Source organism: Diplotaxodon limnothrissa, linkage group LG3 (genome assembly GCF_057381915.1).
Source record: "Diplotaxodon limnothrissa isolate DT_005_m linkage group LG3, D_limnothrissa_male_GT1.1, whole genome shotgun sequence".
Lineage (NCBI taxonomy): Eukaryota > Metazoa > Chordata > Actinopteri > Cichliformes > Cichlidae > Diplotaxodon > Diplotaxodon limnothrissa.
Window position 1 is genome coordinate 71,171,643 of NC_140598.1, and position 12,203 is coordinate 71,183,845.

Sequence of the window (12,203 nt, forward strand, 5' to 3'; positions counted from 1 at the left end):
GGCTGAGGCCACTTACACCACACCAGGGCCTGTGGCTGCTGGCTGAGGCCACCTACACCACACCAGGGCCTGTGGCTGCTGGCTGAGGCCACTTACACCACACAAGGGCCTGTGGCTGCTGGCTGAGGCCACCTACACCACACCAGGGCCTGTGGCTGCTGGCTGAGGCCACTTACACCACACCAGGGCCTGTGGCTCTTGCTCAGGCCACTCACATCACACCAGGCCCTGCGCTTCTGGCCGAGGCCATCTTCACCAAACCAGGCCCTGTGGCTCTTGCTCAGGCCACTTACACCACACCAGGGCCTTATTTGCTATTGAGGCCAATTACACCACACCAGGGTCTGTGGCTCTTGCTCAGGCCACTTACACCACACCAGGGCCTGTGGCACTGGCTGAGGCCACTTACACCACACCAGGGCCTGTGGCTGCTGGCTGAGGCCACCTACACCACACCAGGGCCTGTGGCTGCTGACTGAGGCGACTTACACCACACCAGGGCCCTTTTGCTGCTGGCTGAGGCCACTTACACCACACCAGTGCCTGTGGCTTCTGGCTGAGGCGACTTACACCACACCAGGGCCTGTGGCTGCTGGCTGAGGCCACTTACACCACACCAGGGCCTGTGGCTCTTGCTCAGGCCACTCACATCACACCAGGCCCTGCGCTTCTGGCCGAGGCCATCTTCACCAAACCAGGCCCTGTGGCTCTTGCTCAGGCCACTTACACCACACCAGGGCCTTATTTGCTATTGAGGCCAATTACACCACACCAGGGCCTGTGGCTCTTGCTCAGGCCACTCACATCACACCAGGCCCTGCGCTTCTGGCCGAGGCCATCTTCACCAAACCAGGCCCTGTGCTGCTTGCTGTGGCCATGTACAACACACCAGGCCCTGTGCTGGTTCCTGAGGCCATCTTCAACAATCCAGGGCCTGTGCTGTTGGATAAATGCCAAACTGAGCCTTTGGGTTAGGTTATTATGCAAACATGCAGGTATGGTTATAGGATTGTCTTCGTAACTTCAGGTACTTGCCACCTAATCACTTGAATCCATAAATTGAGACATTGTGCCGGGGCCAGCAGCTTACGGCCATACCACCCTGAGCACGCCCGACCTCGTCTGATCTCGGAAGCTAAGCAGGGCTGGGCTTGGTTAGTACTTGGATGGGAGACTGCCTGGGAATACCTGGTGCTGTAAGCCTTTCATTTTCATGTCATTGAACCGCTTTTGATCCAGAGAAGGGGTGTATTAAAAGACCAAAAGCAGCTGCCCATTAATGAGGGCACATTAACGACACTGCTTTTGGCTCTTTTCCAATGTCTTGTGCTGCTAGCTGATGCCACCTACACCACACCAGGGCCTGAGTGACCGGCTGGGGCCACTTACACCACATCAGGGCCTGTGGCTCTGGCTGAGGCCACTTACACCACACCAGGGCCTGTGGCTGCTGGCTGAGGCCAGTTACACCACACCAGAGCCTGTGGCTGCTGGCTGAAGCCACTTACCCCACACCAGGGCCTTAGTTGCTATTGAGGCCACTTACACCACACCAGGGCCTGTGGCTCTTGCTCAGGCCACTTACACCACACCAGGGCCCTTTTGCTGCTGGCTGAGGCCACTTACACCACACCAGTGCCTGTGGCTTCTGGCTGAGGCCACTTACACCACACCAGTGCCTGTGGCTTCTGGCTGAGGCGACTTACACCACACCAGGGCCTGTGGCTGCTGGCTGAGGCCACTTACACCACACCAGGGCCTGTGGCTGCTGGCTGAGGCCACCTACACCACACCAGGGCCTGTGGCTGCTGGCTGAGGCCACTTACACCACACCAGGGCCTTAGTTGCTATTGAGGCCAATTACACCACACCAGGGTCTGTGGCTCTTGCTCAGGCCACTTACACCACACCAGGGCCTGTGGCACTGGCTGAGGCCACTTACACCACACCAGGGCCTGTGGCTGCTGGCTGAGGCCACCTACACCACACCAGGGCCTGTGGCTGCTGGCTGAGGCCACTTACACCACACCAGGGCCTTAGTTGCTATTGAGGCCAATTACACCACACCAGGGTCTGTGGCTCTTGCTCAGGCCACTTACACCACACCAGGGCCTGTGGCACTGGCTGAGGCCACTTACACCACACCAGGGCCTGTGGCTGCTGGCTGAGGCCACTTACACCACACAAGGGCCTGTGGCTGCTGGCTGAGGCCACCTACACCACACCAGGGCCTGTGGCTGCTGGCTGAGGCCACTTACAACACACCAGGGCCTGTGGCTGCTGGCTGAGGCCACCTACACCACACCAGGGCCTTAGTTGCTATTGAGGCCAATTACACCACACCAGGGTCTGTGGCTCTTGCTCAGGCCACTTACACCACACCAGGGCCTGTGGCACTGGCTGAGGCCACTTACACCACACCAGGGCCTGTGGCTGCTGGCTGAGGCCACTTACACCACACAAGGGCCTGTGGCTGCTGGCTGAGGCCACCTACACCACACCAGGGCCTGTGGCTGCTGGCTGAGACCACTTACACCACACCAGGGCCTGTGGCTCTTGCTCAGGCCACTTACACCACACCAGGGCCTGTGGCTCTTGCTCAGGCCACTTACACCACACCAGTGCCTGTGGCTTCTGGCTGAGGCGACTTACACCACACCAGGGCCTGTGGCTGCTGGCTGAGGCCACTTACACCACACCAGGGCCTGTGGCTCTTGCTCAGGCCACTCACATCACACCAGGCCCTGCGCTTCTGGCCGAGGCCATCTTCACCAAACCAGGCCCTGTGCTGCTTGCTGTGGCCATGTACAACACACCAGGCCCTGTGCTGGTTCCTGAGGCCATCTTCAACAATCCAGGGCCTGAGTGACCGGCTGGGGCCACTTACACCACATCAGGGCCTGTGGCTGCTGGCTGAGGCCACTTACACCACACCAGGGCCTGTGGCTGCTGGCTGAGGCCACCTACACCACACCAGGGCCTTAGTTGCTATTGAGGCCAATTACACCACACCAGGGTCTGTGGCTCTTGCTCAGGCCACTCATATCACACCAGGCCCTGTGCTTCTGGCCGAGGCCATCTTCACCAAACCAGGCCCTGTGCTGCTTGCTGTGGCCATGTACAATACACCAGGCCCTGTGCTGGTTCCTGAGGCCATCTTCAACAATCCAGGGCCTGTGCTGTTGGATAAATGCCAAACTGAGCCTTTGGGTTAGGGTATTATGCAAACATGCAGGTATGGTTATAGGATTGTCTTCGTAACTTCAGGTACTTGCCACCTAATCACTTGAATCCATAAATTGAGACATTGTGCTGGCGCCAGCAGCTTACGGCCAGCAGCTTACGGCCATACCACCCTGAGCACGCCCGACCTCGTCTGATCTCGGAAGCTAAGCAGGGCTGGGCTTGGTTAGTACTTGGATGGGAGACTGCCTGGGAATACCTGGTGCTGTAAGCCTTTCATTTTCATGTCATTGAACCGCTTTTGATCCAGAGAAGGGGTGTATTAAAAGACCAAAAGCATCTGCCCATTAATGAGGGCTTATTAACGACATTGCTTTTGGCTCTTTTCCAATGTCTTGTGCTGCTAGCTGATGCAACCTACACCACACAAGGGCCTGAGTGACCGGCTGGGGCCACTTACACCACATCAGGGCCTGTGGCTCTGGCTGAGGCCACTTACACCACACCAGGGCCTGTGGCTGCTGGCTGAGGCCACTTACACCACACCAGGGCCTGTGGCTGCTGGCTGAGGCCACCTACACCACACCAGGGCATTAGTTGCTATTGAGGCCAATTACACCACACCAGGGTCTGTGGCTCTTGCTCAGGCCACTTACACCACACCAGGGCCTGTGGCACTGGCTGAGGCCACTTACACCACATCAGGGCCTGTGGCTGCTGGCTGAGGCCACTTACACCACACCAGGGCCTGTGGCTGCTGGCTGAGGCCACTTACACCACACCAGGACCTGTGGCTGCTGGCTGAGGCCACCTACACCACACCAGGGCCTGTGGCTGCTGACTGAGGCGACTTACACCACACCAGGGCCCTTTTGCTGCTGGCTGAGGCCACTTACACCACACCAGGGCCTGTGGCTGCTGGCTGAGGCCACTTACACCACACCAGGGCCTGTGGCTCTTGCTCAGGCCACTCACATCACACCAGGCCCTGCGCTTCTGGCCGAGGCCATCTTCACCAAACCAGGCCCTGTGCTGCTTGCTGTGGCCATCTTCAACAATCCAGGGCCTGTGCTGTTGGATAAATGCCAAACTGAGCCTTTGGGTTAGGGTATTATGCAAACATGCAGGTATGGTTATAGGATTGTCTTCGTAACTTCAGGTACTTGCCACCTAATCACTTGAATCCATAAATTGAGACATTGTGCTGGGGCCAGCATCTTACGGCCATACCACCCTGAGCACGCCCGACCTCGTCTGATCTCGGAAGCTAAGCAGGGCTGGGCTTGGTTAGTACTTGGATGGGAGACTGCCTGGGAATACCTGGTGCTGTAAGCCTTTCCTTTTCATGTCATTGAACCGCTTTTGATCCAGAGAAGGGGTGTATTAAAAGACCAAAAGCATCTGCCCATTAATGAGGGCACATTAACAACACTGCTTTTGGCTCTTTTCCAATGTCTTGTGCTGCTAGCTGATGCCACCTACACCACACCAGGGCCTGAGTGACCGGCTGGGGCCACTTACACCACATCAGGGCCTGTGGCTCTGGCTGAGGCCACTTACACCACACCAGGGCCTGTGGCTGCTGGCTGAGGCCAGTTACACCACACCAGAGCCTGTGGCTGCTGGCTGAAGCCACTTACACCACACCAGGGCCTTAGTTGCTATTGAGGCCACTTACACCACACCAGGGCCTGTGGCTGCTGGCTGAGGCCACCTACACCACACCAGGGCCTGTGGCTGCTGGCTGAGGCGACTTACACCACACCAGGGCCCTTTTGCTGCTGGCTGAGGCCACTTACACCACACCAGTGCCTGTGGCTTCTGGCTGAGGCGACTTACACCACACCAGGGCCTGTGGCTGCTGGCTGAGGCCACTTACACCACACCAGGGCCTGTGGCTCTTGCTCAGGCCACTCACATCACACCAGGCCCTGCGCTTCTGGCTGAGGCCATCTTCACCAAACCAGGCCCTGTGGCTCTTGCTCAGGCCACTTACACCACACCAGGGCCTGTGGCTGCTGGCTGAGGCCACCTACACCACACCAGGGCATTAGTTGCTATTGAGGCCAATTACACCACACCAGGGTCTGTGGCTCTTGCTCAGGCCACTTACACCACACCAGGGCCTGTGGCACTGGCTGAGGCCACTTACACCACACCAGGGCCTGTGGCTGCTGGCTGAGGCCACTTACACCACACCAGGGCCTGTGGCTGCTGGCTGAGGCCACTTACACCACACCAGGGCCTGTGGCTGCTGGCTGAGGCCACCTACACCACACCAGGGCCTGTGGCTGCTGACTGAGGCGACTTACACCACACCAGGGCCCTTTTGCTGCTGGCTGAGGCCACCTACACCCCACCAGGGCCTGTGGCTGCTGGCTGAGGCGACTTACACCACACCAGGGCCTGTGGCTCTTGCTCAGGCCACTCATATCACACCAGGCCCTGTGCTTCTGGCTGAGGCCACTTACACCACACCAGGGCCTGTGGCTGCTGGCTGAGGCCAGTTACACCACACCAGAGCTTGTGGCTGCTGGCTGAAGCCACTTACACCACACCAGGGCCTTAGTTGCTATTGAGGCCAATTACACCACACCAGGGTCTGTGGCTCTTGCTCAGGCCACTTACACCACACCAGGGCCTGTGGCACTGGCTGAGGCGACTTACACCACACCAGGGCCTGTGGCTGCTGGCTGAGGCCACTTACACCACACCAGGGCCTGTGGCTGCTGGCTGAGGCCACCTACACCCCACCAGGGCCTGTGGCTGCTGGCTGAGGCGACTTACACCACACCAGGGCCCTTTTGCTGCTGGCTGAGGCCACTTACACCACACCAGTGCCTGTGGCTTCTGGCTGAGGCGACTTACACCACACCAGGCCCTGCGCTTCTGGCCGAGGCCATCTTCACCAAACCTGGCCCTCTGCTGCTAGCTGTGGCCATGTACAACACACCAGGCCCTGTGCTGGTTCCTGAGGCCACTTACACCACACCAGTGCCTGTGGCTTCTGGCTGAGGCGACTTACACCACACCAGGGCCTGTGGCTGCTGGCTGAGGCCACTTACACCACACCAGGGCCTGTGGCTCTTGCTCAGGCCACTTACACCACACCAGGGCCTGAGTGACCGGCTGGGGCCACTTACACCACATCAGGGCCTGTGGCTCTGGCTGAGGCCACTTACACCACACCAGGGCCTGTGGCTCTTGCTCAGGCCACTTACACCACACCAGGGCCTGTGGCTCTTGCTCAGGCCACTTACACCACACCAGGGCCTGTGGCTCTTGCTCAGGCCACTTACACCACACCAGGGCCTGTGGCTCTTGCTCAGGCCACTTACACCACACCAGGGCCTGTGGCTCTTGCTCAGGCCACTCATATCACGCCAGGCCCTGTGCTTCTGGCCGAGGCCATCTTCACCAAACCAGGCCCTGTGCTGCTTGCTGTGGCCATGTACAACACACCAGGCCCTGTGCTGGTTCCAGAGGCCATCTTCAACAATCCAGGGCCTGTGCTGTTGGATAAATGCCAAACTGAGCCTTTGGGTTAGGGTATTATGCAAACATGCAGGTATGGTTATAGGATTGTCTTCGTAACTTCAGGTACTTGCCACCTAATCACTTGAATCCATAAATTGAGACATTGTGCTGGGGCCAGCAGCTTACGGCCATACCACCCTGAGCACGCCCGACCTCGTCTGATCTCGGAAGCTAAGCAGGGCTGGGCTTGGTTAGTACTTGGATGGGAGACTGCCTGGGAATACCTGGTGCTGTAAGCCTTTCATTTTCATGTCATTGAACCGCTTTTGATCCAGAGAAGGGGTGTATTAAAAGACCAAAAGCATCTGCCCATTAATGAGGGCACATTAACGACATTGCTTTTGGCTCTTTTCCAATGTCTTGTGCTGCTAGCTGATGCAACCTACACCACACAAGGGCCTGAGTGACCGGCTGGGGCCACTTACACCACATCAGGGCCTGTGGCTCTGGCTGAGGCCACTTACACCACACCAGGGCCTGTGGCTGCTGGCTGAGGCCAGTTACACCACACCAGAGCCTGTGGCTGCTGGCTGAAGCCACTTACACCACACCAGGGCCTTAGTTGCTATTGAGGCCACTTACACCACACCAGGGCCTGTGGCTGCTGGCTGAGGCCACCTACACCACACCAGGGCCTGTGGCTGCTGGCTGAGGCGACTTACACCACACCAGGGCCCTTTTGCTGCTGGCTGAGGCCACTTACACCACACCAGTGCCTGTGGCTTCTGGCTGAGGCGACTTACACCACACCAGGGCCTGTGGCACTTGCTCAGGCCACTTACACCACACCAGGGCCTGTGGCTCTTGCTCAGGCCACTTACACCACACCAGGGCCTGTGGCACTGGCTGAGGCCACTTAGACCACACCAGGGCCTGTGGCTGCTGGCTGAGGCCACTTACAACACACCAGGGCCTGTGGCTGCTGGCTGAGGCCACTTACACCAAACCAGGGCCTGTGGCTCTTGCTCAGGCCACTTACACCACACCAGGGCCTGTGGCTGCTGGCTGAGGCCACTTACAACACACCAGGGCCTGTGGCTGCTGGCTGAGGCCACTTACACCAAACCAGGGCCTGTGGCTCTTGCTCAGGCCACTTACACCACACCAGGGCCTGTGGCTGCTGGCTGAGGCCACCTACACCACACCAGGGCCTGTGGCTGCTGGCTGAGGCCACTTACACCACACCAGGGCCTGTGGCTCTTGCTCAGGCCACTCACATCACACCAGGCCCTGTGCTTCTGGCCGAGGCCATCTTCACCAAACCAGGCCCTGTGCTGCTTGCTGTGGCCATGTACAACACACCAGGCCCTGTGCTGGTTCCTGAGGCCATCTTCAACAATCCAGGGCCTGTGCTGTTGGATAAATGCCAAACTGAGCCTTTGGGTTAGGGTATTATGCAAACATGCAGGTATGGTTATAGGATTGTCTTCGTAACTTCAGGTACTTGCCACCTAATCACTTGAATCCATAAATTGAGACATTGTGCTGGGGCCAGCAGCTTACGGCCATACCACCCTGAGCACGCCCGACCTCGTCTGATCTCGGAAGCTAAGCAGGGCTGGGCTTGGTTAGTACTTGGATGGGAGACTGCCTGGGAATACCTGGTGCTGTAAGCCTTTCATTTTCATGTCATTGAACCGCTTTTGATCCAGAGAAGGGGTGTATTAAAAGACCAAAAGCAGCTGCCCATTAATGAGGGCACATTAACGACACTGCTTTTGGCTCTTTTCCAATGTCTTGTGCTGCTAGCTGATGCCACCTACACCACACCAGGGCCTGAGTGACCGGCTGGGGCCACTTACACCACATCAGGGCCTGTGGCTCTGGCTGAGGCCACTTACACCACACCAGGGCCTGTGGCTGCTGGCTGAGGCCACCTACACCACACCAGGGCCTTAGTTGCTATTGAGGCCAATTACACCACACCAGGGTCTGTGGCTCTTGCTCAGGCCACTTACACCACACCAGGGCCTGTGGCACTGGCTGAGGCCACTTACACCACACCAGGGCCTGTGGCTGCTGGCTGAGGCCACCTACACCACACCAGGGCCTGTGGCTGCTGGCTGAGGCCACTTACACCACACAAGGGCCTGTGGCTGCTGGCTGAGGCCACCTACACCACACCAGGGCCTGTGGCTGCTGGCTGAGGCCACTTACACCACACCAGGGCCTGTGGCTCTTGCTCAGGCCACTCACATCACACCAGGCCCTGCGCTTCTGGCCGAGGCCATCTTCACCAAACCAGGCCCTGTGGCTCTTGCTCAGGCCACTTACACCACACCAGGGCCTTATTTGCTATTGAGGCCAATTACACCACACCAGGGTCTGTGGCTCTTGCTCAGGCCACTTACACCACACCAGGGCCTGTGGCACTGGCTGAGGCCACTTACACCACACCAGGGCCTGTGGCTGCTGGCTGAGGCCACTTACACCACACAAGGGCCTGTGGCTGCTGGCTGAGGCCACCTACACCACACCAGGGCCTGTGGCTGCTGGCTGAGACCACTTACACCACACCAGGGCCTGTGGCTCTTGCTCAGGCCACTTACACCACACCAGGGCCTGTGGCTCTTGCTCAGGCCACTTACACCACACCAGGGCCTGTGGCTCTTGCTCAGGCCACTTACACCACACCAGGGCCTGTGGCTCTTGCTCAGGCCACTCATATCACGCCAGGCCCTGTGCTTCTGGCCGAGGCCATCTTCACCAAACCAGGCCCTGTGCTGCTTGCTGTGGCCATGTACAACACACCAGGCCCTGTGCTGGTTCCTGAGGCCATCTTCAACAATCCAGGGCCTGTGCTGTTGGATAAATGCCAAACTGAGCCTTTGGGTTAGGGTATTATGCAAACATGCAGGTATGGTTATAGGATTGTCTTCGTAACTTCAGGTACTTGCCACCTAATCACTTGAATCCATAAATTGAGACATTGTGCTGGGGCCAGCAGCTTACGGCCATACCACCCTGAGCACGCCCGACCTCGTCTGATCTCGGAAGCTAAGCAGGGCTGGGCTTGGTTAGTACTTGGATGGGAGACTGCCTGGGAATACCTGGTGCTGTAAGCCTTTCATTTTCATGTCATTGAACCGCTTTTGATCCAGAGAAGGGGTGTATTAAAAGACCAAAAGCAGCTGCCCATTAATGAGGGCACATTAACGACATTGCTTTTGGCTCTTTTCCAATGTCTTGTGCTGCTAGCTGATGCAACCTACACCACACAAGGGCCTGAGTGACCGGCTGGGGCCACTTACACCACATCAGGGCCTGTGGCTCTGGCTGAGGCCACTTACACCACACCAGGGCCTGTGGCTGCTGGCTGAGGCCACCTACACCACACCAGGGCATTAGTTGCTATTGAGGCCAATTACACCACACCAGGGTCTGTGGCTCTTGCTCAGGCCACTTACACCACACCAGGGCCTGTGGCACTGGCTGAGGCCACTTACACCACACCAGGGCCTGTGGCTGCTGGCTGAGGCCACTTACACCACACAAGGGCCTGTGGCTGCTGGCTGAGGCCACCTACACCACACCAGGGCCTGTGGCTGCTGGCTGAGACCACTTACACCACACCAGGGCCTGTGGCTCTTGCTCAGGCCACTTACACCACACCAGGGCCTGTGGCTCTTGCTCAGGCCACTGACACCACACCAGGGCCTGTGGCTCTTGCTCAGGCCACTTACACCACACCAGGGCCTGTGGCTCTTGCTCAGGCCACTCATATCACGCCAGGCCCTGTGCTTCTGGCCGAGGCCATCTTCACCAAACCAGGCCCTGTGCTGCTTGCTGTGGCCATGTACAACACACCAGGCCCTGTGCTGGTTCCAGAGGCCATCTTCAACAATCCAGGGCCTGTGCTGTTGGATAAATGCCAAACTGAGCCTTTGGGTTAGGGTATTATGCAAACATGCAGGTATGGTTATAGGATTGTCTTCGTAACTTCAGGTACTTGCCACCTAATCACTTGAATCCATAAATTGAGACATTGTGCTGGGGCCAGCAGCTTACGGCCATACCACCCTGAGCACGCCCGACCTCGTCTGATCTCGGAAGCTAAGCAGGGCTGGGCTTGGTTAGTACTTGGATGGGAGACTGCCTGGGAATACCTGGTGCTGTAAGCCTTTCATTTTCATGTCATTGAACCGCTTTTGATCCAGAGAAGGGGTGTATTAAAAGACCAAAAGCATCTGCCCATTAATGAGGGCACATTAACGACATTGCTTTTGGCTCTTTTCCAATGTCTTGTGCTGCTAGCTGATGCAACCTACACCACACAAGGGCCTGAGTGACCGGCTGGGGCCACTTACACCACATCAGGGCCTGTGGCTCTGGCTGAGGCCACTTACACCACACCAGGGCCTGTGGCTGCTGGCTGAGGCCACTTACACCACACCAGGGCCTGTGGCTGCTGGCTGAGGCCACCTACACCACACCAGGGCATTAGTTGCTATTGAGGCCAATTACACCACACCAGGGTCTGTGGCTCTTGCTCAGGCCACTTACACCACACCAGGGCCTGTGGCACTGGCTGAGGCCACTTACACCACACCAGGGCCTGTGGCTGCTGGCTGAGGCCACTTACACCACACCAGGGCCTGTGGCTGCTGGCTGAGGCCACTTACACCACACCAGGGCCTGTGGCTGCTGGCTGAGGCCACCTACACCACACCAGGGCCTGTGGCTGTTGACTGAGGCGACTTACACCACACCAGGGCCCTTTTGCTGCTGGCTGAGGCCACTTACACCACACCAGTGCCTGTGGCTTCTGGCTGAGGCGACTTACACCACACCAGGGCCTGTGGCTGCTGGCTGAGGCCACTTACACCACACCAGGGCCTGTGGCTCTTGCTCAGGCCACTCACATCACACCAGGCCCTGCGCTTCTGGCCGAGGCCATCTTCACCAAACCAGGCCCTGTGCTGCTTGCTGTGGCCATCTTCAACAATCCAGGGCCTGTGCTGTTGGATAAATGCCAAACTGAGCCTTTGGGTTAGGGTATTATGCAAACATGCAGGTATGGTTATAGGATTGTCTTCGTAACTTCAGGTACTTGCCACCTAATCACTTGAATCCATAAATTGAGACATTGTGCTGGGGCCAGCATCTTACGGCCATACCACCCTGAGCACGCCCGACCTCGTCTGATCTCGTAAGCTAAGCAGGGCTGGGCTTGGTTAGTACTTGGATGGGAGACTGCCTGGGAATACCTGGTGCTGTAAGCCTTTCATTTTCATGTCATTGAACCGCTTTTGATCCAGAGAAGGGGTGTATTAAAAGACCAAAAGCAGCTCCCCATTAATGAGGGCACATTAACGACATTGCTTTTGGCTGTTTTCCAATGTCTTGTGCTGCTAGCTGATGCCACCTACACCACACCAGGGCCTGAGTGACCGGCTGGGGCCACTTACACCACATCAGGGCCTGTGGCTGCTGGCTGAGGCCACTTACACCACACCAGGGCCTGTGGCTGCTGGCTGAGGCCA

General features: G+C 57.9%; 1 protein-coding gene, 7 non-coding genes and 1 pseudogene across 10 annotated transcripts in view; 8 read left to right on the forward strand and 1 right to left on the reverse strand.

The window, feature by feature from the left end:
* LOC146637699 (BPTF-associated chromatin complex component 1-like) overlaps positions 1-12,203 on the reverse strand; it is a 495,253-nt gene that overhangs the window by 171,663 nt on the left and 311,387 nt on the right. The gene's annotated exons all lie outside the window — the stretch shown is intronic.
* Positions 1,085-1,203, forward strand: LOC146637784 (5S ribosomal RNA). The gene has a single exon (XR_014906041.1). It is a non-coding gene; the product is annotated as a 5S ribosomal RNA (ribosomal RNA).
* On the forward strand, positions 3,339-3,457 carry LOC146637785 (5S ribosomal RNA). The gene has a single exon (XR_014906042.1). It is a non-coding gene; the product is annotated as a 5S ribosomal RNA (ribosomal RNA).
* On the forward strand, positions 4,400-4,518 carry LOC146637786 (5S ribosomal RNA). Its single transcript, XR_014905609.1, has one exon. It is a non-coding gene; the product is annotated as a 5S ribosomal RNA (ribosomal RNA).
* Positions 6,841-6,959, forward strand: LOC146637787 (5S ribosomal RNA). The gene has a single exon (XR_014906043.1). It is a non-coding gene; the product is annotated as a 5S ribosomal RNA (ribosomal RNA).
* On the forward strand, positions 8,218-8,336 carry LOC146637788 (5S ribosomal RNA). The gene has a single exon (XR_014906044.1). It is a non-coding gene; the product is annotated as a 5S ribosomal RNA (ribosomal RNA).
* LOC146637789 (5S ribosomal RNA) lies at positions 9,667-9,785 on the forward strand. Its single transcript, XR_014906045.1, has one exon. It is a non-coding gene; the product is annotated as a 5S ribosomal RNA (ribosomal RNA).
* LOC146637790 (5S ribosomal RNA) lies at positions 10,723-10,841 on the forward strand. Its single transcript, XR_014906046.1, has one exon. It is a non-coding gene; the product is annotated as a 5S ribosomal RNA (ribosomal RNA).
* Positions 11,824-11,942, forward strand: LOC146637791 (5S ribosomal RNA; annotated as a pseudogene).